Source organism: Micropterus dolomieu, linkage group LG11 (assembly GCF_021292245.1).
Source record: "Micropterus dolomieu isolate WLL.071019.BEF.003 ecotype Adirondacks linkage group LG11, ASM2129224v1, whole genome shotgun sequence".
Taxonomy (NCBI): Eukaryota; Metazoa; Chordata; class Actinopteri; order Centrarchiformes; family Centrarchidae; genus Micropterus; species Micropterus dolomieu.
Genome location: NC_060160.1, coordinates 69,946 through 79,606, shown reverse-complemented (window position 1 = coordinate 79,606; position 9,661 = coordinate 69,946).

Here is a 9,661-nt window from a genome sequence, read left to right as displayed (position 1 = left end):
TGAATGTCTCTCTCACAGTGTGTGAATGTCTCTCTCACAGTGTGTGAATGTCTCTCTCTCTCTCACAGTGTGTGAATGTCTCTCTCTCTCAGTGTGTGAATGTCTCTCTCACAGTGTGTGAATGTCTCTCTCTCTCTCAGTGTGTGAATGTCTCTCTCTCTCTCAGTGTGTGAATGTCTCTCTCTCTCTCAGTGTGTGAATGTCTCTCTCTCAGTGTGTGAATGTCTCTCTCTCTCTCAGTGTGTGAATGTCTCTCTCTCTCACAGTGTGTGAATGTCTCTCTCACAGTGTGTGAATGTCTCTCTCTCTCTCACAGTGTGTGAATGTCTCTCTCTCTCACAGTGTGTGAATGTCTCTCTCTCTCAGTGTGTGAATGTCTCTCTCTCTCTCACAGTGTGTGAATGTCTCTCTCTCAGTGTGTGAATGTCTCTCTCTCAGTGTGTGAATGTCTCTCTCTCTCTCACAGTGTGTGAATGTCTCTCTCTCTCTCACAGTGTGTGAATGTCTCTCTCTCTCTCTCTCTCTCTGTGAATCTCTCTCTCTACATGTACTAACCTACATTTGCCGCCCCCCCCCCAGCCTCCCTCCCTGTCGCTCCACTGACCCACTTCACGTCTCTTCATCTGTAAACTGAATCTGAATCTTCTGATCTGAACACAAAACCGACCAATCAGCAGCCCCACAGCTCCAACGGCCCCGGCTGATTGGCCGGCTCTGTGGGACTCTCTGCGGCTTTGGGAAGGTGCCTTCCACTGCTCGCCCTCTTACATTCCCATCATTCCTCTGGGTTCAGACTCATCCAGAGAGATTTAAACAAACGTGTGACCTCTGATTCACCGATGAAGGTCTGCCTCTTCCTCTGTGTCACCACATATTAGTTTATTTTTTAAACCTGAAAAGATTAATGGTACATTTTCTTGTTGTTTCGCCCCCTGCGAGACTTTTTAGGAATAACTTTTTCATTTTATCCCCAGCTGCATTGAAGAATATTTTATTTACATTATTATTATTTACACATTACCATCTTATATTTCCAAGACAAACCCTCGACTGCAATAAACACCCGGTACACAATGTTTAACATCCGTCTCCTCCCTCCAGCTCCGGTCTGCTGATGACTTTAAGATGTGAAACTTTACCAGGACACCCTAATAAACACAGCGGGCAGCCTGAGCTGAGCCCACAGACGCCTCAGAGTTTACTATTTATTTGTTGACGGAGCTCCACCCTGCACCACCTGCAGCCTGTTATAGGGGATCCAGGAACCCCCGAAAACTTCCAAAGATCTTTTTAAAACAGCTTCAAAAACTCCCGCTCAGTAAAGAACCACCTGGACGCCCAGAACGCCCATGGATTGCTGAGACCTCTGTAACCCTGTGACCCTGTAATCATTTCCACTGTTGACTCTTCAGAAACCAGTGGAATCCCCCGGAGGACCTCCTGGACCCCGTAAAAGCCCTCTGATACTCCACTGAGACACCCACCCAAGAACTCCTGGAACCCTTTCAAGAATCCTCCGTAAAGTTCCCACGAAACAGAAACCGGAGCGCTCTTTGCTTCCGTATATGTACGTGTTTCCTGTTAAAACACAAAGCTAGGGGCGGACTTAAATATCGATTGACGTTTGCAGTAGCCAATAGCGCTGAATCTGCGTTACGCCCGCACCCCATCATGCAGACTCTGTGCAGACCAGTTCCAGCTCCCGCCGAGTGACCACGGCAGCCGGGACCAAACGCCATCCTCCAAGACCAACAGAGACCAGTCTGACGAGAGGGAATACACTACCGAGGTGGATTTCTTCGGGTTTGGCTCTGGGAACCCCGGGACCAGAGTCAGCTATTAGGACCGCTAGCAGCCCGGCTAATGTTAACTGAGCTAACTAGCTACAGATGCAGACAGATTGTTAGCAACAAAAACTGAATCTCTCTGTCCTCCCTGAATCTCTGTAAACCCTCGGTGCTGTGTTCCCTGTTGGTCTTTGAGGCTGTGTTTGCTCCTGTTCAGGCTTCACTCCGAGGCCGCTTTCATGGCCCGCTCGCCCCTGGACATAAACCTTACAAACCTCCATGGCTTGAGTGATAATAGAAGTGTAACGTTAAACAACAACACGCCCCAGTGCTCCGAGCTCCCAGTCCAGGCAGAGCCGGCTAATGTGAGCGCTAACTGAGCTAACTAGCCGTTACTATAACAACAAGTAAAGCTCTCTGTTCATCAGCGAACCGTAAATCCGTAAATCACAGATAGTTGAGGCAGGAAAGCCGGGGACACCAGACAGAGAACCAGGAAGTATCGTTCTCCATCAATGTGATCCAGTTTCTCCAAAATCAGTTAACAAAGACGTTTTTGTACCGTAATCAGTGAGGGTCCACTCAGCCCCAGAAATACTACACTACCAGAAACACTACACTCCGGTGGCGTCATAAAAATTAGAAAGCTTTTCATTGGACGATCACCTCTGAAACACCCTCACTGATCCCTGGAACCCCTAAAAGACTGTAGAGACCCACCAAGAACTCCTGCAGCCCCCTCAAACCAACATGACCTTTAAGAAAATTAATAAGAAACCTTTAAGAACCTTGAGAACCCTTTCAAAGCCCCAAAGAGACCTACAACAGATCCCACAGGAGCCCCCCAGGTGGTTGTGGGTTCAGGGCCCTGCTGAAGGGTAAATCCTGCAGCCTCTGGGTAAATATCAGTCCCAAGGCTCCTGATGGGCCGCTGTGTTTGTGTTGTCTCTTTAAACACATGATGATAATCTGATAATCTGATCATGTCATTAAACTTTAAAGTCCTGAGAACCACAGAGAGAGCCTTACATTCCTGCTGGACTTTGTTCCTCTGTCCGATCCCCTCAGCTGGAAACATTCAGTACAATAACGCAGTATTTATACATTATCATAAGCATCAGCTGCGTGTCGGTGTCCTGCACTCATGCTTCAGACAGACAGACTCTCCGTGACATGGAGACCCAACAGTTCCCACCATGAGCAGCACTTGGCCACACTGGAAAGGAAAGCTCGCAGGGAGAAAGGTGCAAACAGGCCTTAACCTCGAGCAGGACTCGGGGTGGGCGGCCGTCTGGCTACTCTTCGACAGGCAGTCGAGTCTTTTCACTGATTCTACTTAAGTTAATGTTTAAAATATTTCCAGGGTTTACAGGTCAGCTGCTTAGATACCGCCGAAAATAACAGGACGACAAAATCAGTAAAAATCAGAGGGTCTCTCACCCGGCAGGATACGCCAGCAGTCCGGTCCGGGGGTCGCAGGCCAACGCTCGGTTCCCTGGAGCTGTGATACCCAGAACCTTCTCCAAGGTCACCTGGAGGGAAAAGGTCATCAGTTATTAGTTTCTCTCAGACAGTAAATTAATCCAGACACCTGAACATCCAGGGTGAACGGCTCTTCAGGAAAAGAACTGAAGAAGCCTGATGGACAGGGACTCAAACAGCTGATACACGATATTATTCCGCGGGTACCACTGATGCATCAGCAGGGCGCCGGTAGACCCGAACATTTTGTTGGGAGACCTAACAAAGCATTTTGTTTTACAAAGTCAGGAAGTGATGTCTAAGTGAAGCCTGTTGTTGCCTCACACATAACATACGTAACAGCCCGGCCTTTATTTGGGGCAGGCCTTTAATTCCACTCACACAAAGCTGAAGTCAGCTGCTATCATGCTGTTCCAACCAGTATGAATATTACTTGTGTAAAAATTATTATATCAAATCATTCATTTGATCGAGCAGCTGAAGCGGCGACCCCGCTGGGTTTAACAGCTTTTATACATCCAGAGAACTTCTATAGACACCAGACCAGGCTTCTAATGGAGACCTGCGTGTGTCTAATGCAGGCCAGGAAACGGGAGGCGGTTGTTAGTTTTACAGTATTTACTTGACACTGGTGACGGATCAGTACTTGGCATCGGCTGATACCCGAAGCCCAGGTTTTGGTATTTGGACAGAAAAAGTGGGATTGGTGCGTCCGTACTCGGATCAGCGGTGTAATGTCTTCAGGTATCTTCTACCGAGTCCAGTTGCTGCCGATCGTAAACCACCTTGGATAACTATGACTGAGTGACTGATGACCTTGGATTCCTTCAATAACCTTTTAAAACAAAGATATCTCTTAAATACTCCTGGAACCACTTCAGGACCCTGTCAGCCAAAACTGACCCTGATAACCTCCTTACATCCCCTGAACAAAGAGCCGGACTGGGTGACGTGTTCCTCCATCACCATGAACACATGGGAGTTTGTTGACGGACTGTCAGAAAGTTCCCTGTTATCGTATCCCTCAGGTGGATTTACTGTATTTTCTTGTAGTTTTGGCCAAGTGTGCATTTGTACTTGGATTCTGGCCGTTTCTAACATTTATCTTTACTTTTAGCTTTTCTTTATCGACTTTCTCTGACTCAGGTTGGTGGAAATCTGAAGCCAGACGGCCACAGTTGACAAGAACTAAAAAGAAGATTTTCTCCTAAACACAAATATGTGGATATACACAGATCAGCCATAAGATTATGACCCCCTGGACTGGACTCCACCGTGTGCTCTGACCCCTGTCCATTAGAACCAGCATCAACTTCTTCAGCAGTTGGACCTACAGCAGCTCGTCTGCCGGATCAGACCACACAGGCCAGGTTCTGACCCCTGCAGACCGGTTTGGAGATGTTCTGACCCAGTCGTCTAGCCATCACAGTGTGGTTCAGATCCTCACACTGTCCCTTTTCCTGCTTCGAACACATCAACTCTGCGGACACGATGTTCGCCTGCCGCCTGACAGACCCCACCCACTGACAGGTGACCAGGTGATCAGAAACTTATGGCTGATCTGTGTAAATGATCAAATCATTCCCCTCGTTGGGAATCACAGCATTAGAGCGCCGTTCATCCGCCGCTGAAACTAGTCCCCAGCAGAAGCTCTAGTTCCTCCTGCTTGTTGGATATAAACTACAGTGAGCGGCTGTTGCAGGAAATAACTGAGCCTTTTAAACATTAACTTTATATCTGTGAGGATGGACCGACATGTTGGTGGTTTGGGTCTGAACACGAGATAATTTGAAAGGCACAGACTTAAACTTGTGACATTTTAACAGCACTCACACTTACGTCTTGATCCATGCTGCTTAAAAGAGGCCTGAAGAGTCTGGACTTCTGCTTGAGCAGAACAAAGTCTCCTGTCCAATCGGTGTCTCTTTCTTAGTCTGACTTTAAACCAGACTAAACTTAGTCCTGTCTAACTTTCTGTCTGCACCCTCACAGCAGCTGGACGTTTCCTCTCCTCAGTCTGTTAGCATGTTAGCGGCAGGGATCACTGTGGAGTGCTGTGCAGCCCAATGCTAAGCTAACAGCAGCTAACTCCAGCACTGAGTCTGTACTGTGTGTGTCCTCCTCTCACATGACTCTCTCTCCCTCTGCACCAAACTCTATTTATGTTTTCACCCGTTTTCCCTCTCAGCTCTGTGTCTCTCTGGATCAACACCGTTTCCACTGGTTCGTCATGTCAACTTAAAACTGGTACAAAACCAGTTCAGATGAATCATCAGCTGACTTTGTTTAGCAGAGATGAGTCAGTGCGAGGTGTCGGACTGAACGTCTCCTCGCCATCTAAGGACACAACCTGCTGACTCAGCTGTCAACTGGACTGAAGACAAAGCTTTAACGTTCTGTTAGCTGCAACAACCAGCTGATATTCACTGTGATCAGCTGATGACAGTCTTTAACCTGTCCTTCAGGAAATCGATGATCTGATTGGCTCTGAAGAGTCTGTGTACATGTGCTTAGATAGTTTCCTAACTGGTAAACACCAGCAGTGGAGGATGTGAGTGGATCAGGTGAGTAGAAAGGTCGTCGCCACGCCGTCCTGACCGCTTCTCACTTTATATTCAACATGTACATTCATTTATTTATTCATTTATTTTAACTTCTTAACTTTCTTCCTGCTTTTTCAATTTATATCTTATTTGTTTGATGTGTTTTATCATCATTATCATCATTATTATTATTATGATGTAGAAATAAAGCTGAATAAAACACTCAAACACCACCTTTGACCTACAGCTAACGTGACACATAATCAAGTGAGAAACAGCAGCTAGCACAGTGCTAATGCTAACACAGGCTACATACAGCGTTACAGGTAGAAACACGAACTGCAAGTCCCGAAACATCAACACACAATGATTTACTTTAAAGGTCCAGTGTGTAACATTTCTGAGGACCTGTTGACAGAATCAATATAAGATCTCAGTGAGCTCACAGAATGAACCGGGCCTCCTACAGGTCGCCATGTTTCTACAGGAGCCCAAACATACGGTGTAACTGCAGAATGATGGAGACACCGACGCACAAGTATAAATGCCTGGCATAGCAACACGTGTAGCCCTGATGCTGGAGCTGAACTGTAAATCAAGCTTTAAGAGCACATGAACATGTAAATGTTCGGTATTTGTATAGCGCCTTTCTAGTCTTTTCGACCACTCAAAGCGCTTTTACACTACATCTGCATTCACCAGTCACACACATTCATACACTGAGCCTAAGTGCTCAAACGGAAACTAACATTCACACTCATTCATACACTGGCACTGACACTTCGACACGCAACCAGGGGGAGCCAGGGATCGAACCGCCGACCTTCCGATTAACAGCCAACCCGCTCTACCTCCTGAGCCACAGCCGCCCCCGCCAGCAGGGGGCGACTTAAACCTGCGTCCTCTCTAGCAGACAGCAGGGGGCGACTTAAACCTGCGTCCTCTCTAGCAGCCAGCAGGGGGCGACTTAAACCTGCGTCCTCTCTAGCAACCAGCAGGGGGCGACTTAAACCTGCGTCCTCTCCAGCAACCAGCAGGGGGCGACTTAAACCTGCGTCCTCTCTAGCAACCAGCAGGGGGCGACTTAAACCTGCGTCCTCTCCAGCAACCAGCAGGGGGCGACTTAAACCTGCGTCCTCTCTAGCAGCCAGCAGGGGGCGACTTAAACCTGCGTCCTCTCCAGCAACCAGCAGGGGGCGACTTAAACCTGCGTCCTCTCCAGCAACCAGCAGGGGGCGACTTAAACCTGCGTCCTCTCCAGCAACCAGCAGGGGGCGACTCCACCGGCTGCAGAAAGAAGTCTATGAGAAAATGTTTCCACTTCTCAGCTGATTTATTCCCTCAGTAAACATTTTCATGATGAGTTTATGGTCTCAGTCGCTAGTTTCAAGTCCAATGGGACCATCAGAGGAGCACCTGAATTCACCGCGAGCCGCTGGCTGCAATTCAAAATCCACTAGATGGCACCAAAACTCTGAACCTTTAAGTCTTAATAGAATTTAAAGTTATATAAACATTCCTCCCCCTGGAAACAGGGTCCAGGTTTACTGGGCTGGAAACAGGTTTGTTTCTGCTGTAAAGTTGAACATGGAGGTCTGAGGCGACTGAGACTCTAGTGGCCACTGGAGGAACTGCAGTTGTTGGTGTTTGAGGCCTGACGCCTGGTTACCAGCAGGATTCCGGTTTATCTGCCAGCTGATCGTGAAGGACTGGATGTGTTAACTGATCTGAAGGAGATGTCACAGTGCAAACATCTTCAGACTGAACACAGACCAGTTGTTCCTGTTCTTCAGCAGATACTGATACTACTACTGCAGGAGCAAGACCTGAGGAGTTTTTCCGGATCTGATTCTCACTACACAAACACAAGGTTTGTCCTCCGGCATGCAGAGAGACGGGGGGGTTCTCTGTCTATAACCAGCGCTCGGAGTAACAAAAGTTCCCCAGTTACAGTGAAGTTTTGTAATAAAACACATGTTGGGAATATTTTACCTGACGCGCGTCACAACACGGTTTAACCTGATGTTTACTTTATTTAATAATTCACCAACACGCAAAACATTTCAGCACCAGAAGGAAAATCTGTGAGTAATGATTTGTAAATTTATTTTTGATCGTGGATCAGGCCTAAACTGAATCCTGTGTGTGTTGCTGTCGGAGCGTCCTGATCGATCTAAATGATCCATGATGTTCTGCTGCTGTACGATTATTTAATGTGCACAGCGTCTTTCTGAATGTGGAGACGATTCATCCTATTTTGCCCATCAGCAACCCTCCTGCAAATAATCTCTAATAATCGCTCTGGGTTGAGTGTTACAGTGTGTGTGTTACAGGTGGCTGAGCGGTGCGTCGGCGTGGAGGCGCTCGTGTTAACCGGCTGTCAGTCTAATCGACATCGTGGCAGCAGCGCGACGCCTCCCACTCCAGTTTCAACATCTGTTTCTGCAGAAAACTTCACAGACATCAAAAAATATCAGAACTTTACAAGGAAAAGATTTTTAAAAGCTGCGGTAACAACTTCAGCTTCTTCCAGGCTGCATGAAGAGGAGGAGGAGACACCTGCAGCGACTCCGGCCGCATCACAGCGTCTTTGTGGAAGAGTTTTAATCAGATGGATATATAACATCATGTCAAAGTTGGCTGCTCCATCTCACTGAAACAGGTTTCATGAGGACTCTGAAGGCCACGTGCTAATCACCAAAGAAGGACTCGTGGTTTTCTTCATCTGTTCATCACCTCGAGACCCCTCAAGTTTATCTCGGGAGCCGTTTGGGGCTCCTGACCCTCAGGTTGAGAACTACTGCAGACAGACGTTGGATAAAAGCATCAGCTAAATGAATAAATGTGCTGCTGCGGCGTTGTGTGTTACTGTGTGTGTGTGTTACTGTGTGTTAGTGTTACTGTGTGTGTGTGTTACTGTGTGTGTGTGTTACTGTGTGTTAGTGTTACTGTGTGTGTGTGTTACTGTGTGTTAGTGTTACTGTGCGTGTGTGTTACAGTGTGTTAGTGTGCGTGTGTGTTACAGTGTGTTAGTGTGCGTGTGTGTTACAGTGTGTTAGTGTGCGTGTGTGTTACAGTGTGTTAGTGTGCGTGTGTTACAGTGTGTTAGTGTGCGTGTGTTACAGTGTGTGTGTTACAGTGTGTGTGTTACAGTGTGTGTGTTACAGTGTGTTAGTGTGCGTGTGTTACAGTGTGTTAGCGTGCGTGTGTTACAGTGCATTAGCGTGCGTGTGTTACAGTGCATTAGCGTGCGTGTGTTACAGTGCGTTAGCGTGCGTGTGTTACAGTGCGTTACTGTGTGTTACTGTGCGTGTGTTACAGTGCGTTACTGTGCGTGTGTTACAGTGCGTTACTGTGCGTGTGTTACAGTGTGTTACAGTGTGTTAGTGTGCGTGTGTTACAGTGTGTTACAGTGCGTTAGTGTGCGTGTGTTACAGTGTGTTACTGTGCGTGTGTTACAGTGTGTTACAGTGCGTGTGTTACAGTGCGTTACTGTGCGTGTGTTACAGTGCGTTACTGTGCGTGTGTTACTGTGCGTGTGTTACAGTGCGTTACTGTGCGTGTGTTACAGTGCGTTACTGTGCGTGTGTTACAGTGTGTTACAGTGTGTTAGTGTGCGTGTGTTACAGTGTGTTACAGTGCGTTAGTGTGCGTGTGTTACAGTGCGTTACTGTGCGTGTGTTACAGTGTGTTACAGTGTGTTAGTGTGCGTGTGTTACAGTGTGTTACTGTGCGTGTGTTACAGTGTGTTACAGTGCGTGTGTTACAGTGCGTGTGTTACTGTGCGTGTGTTACAGTGTGTTAGTGTGCGTGTGTTACAGTGTGTTACAGTGTGTTACAGTGTGTTAC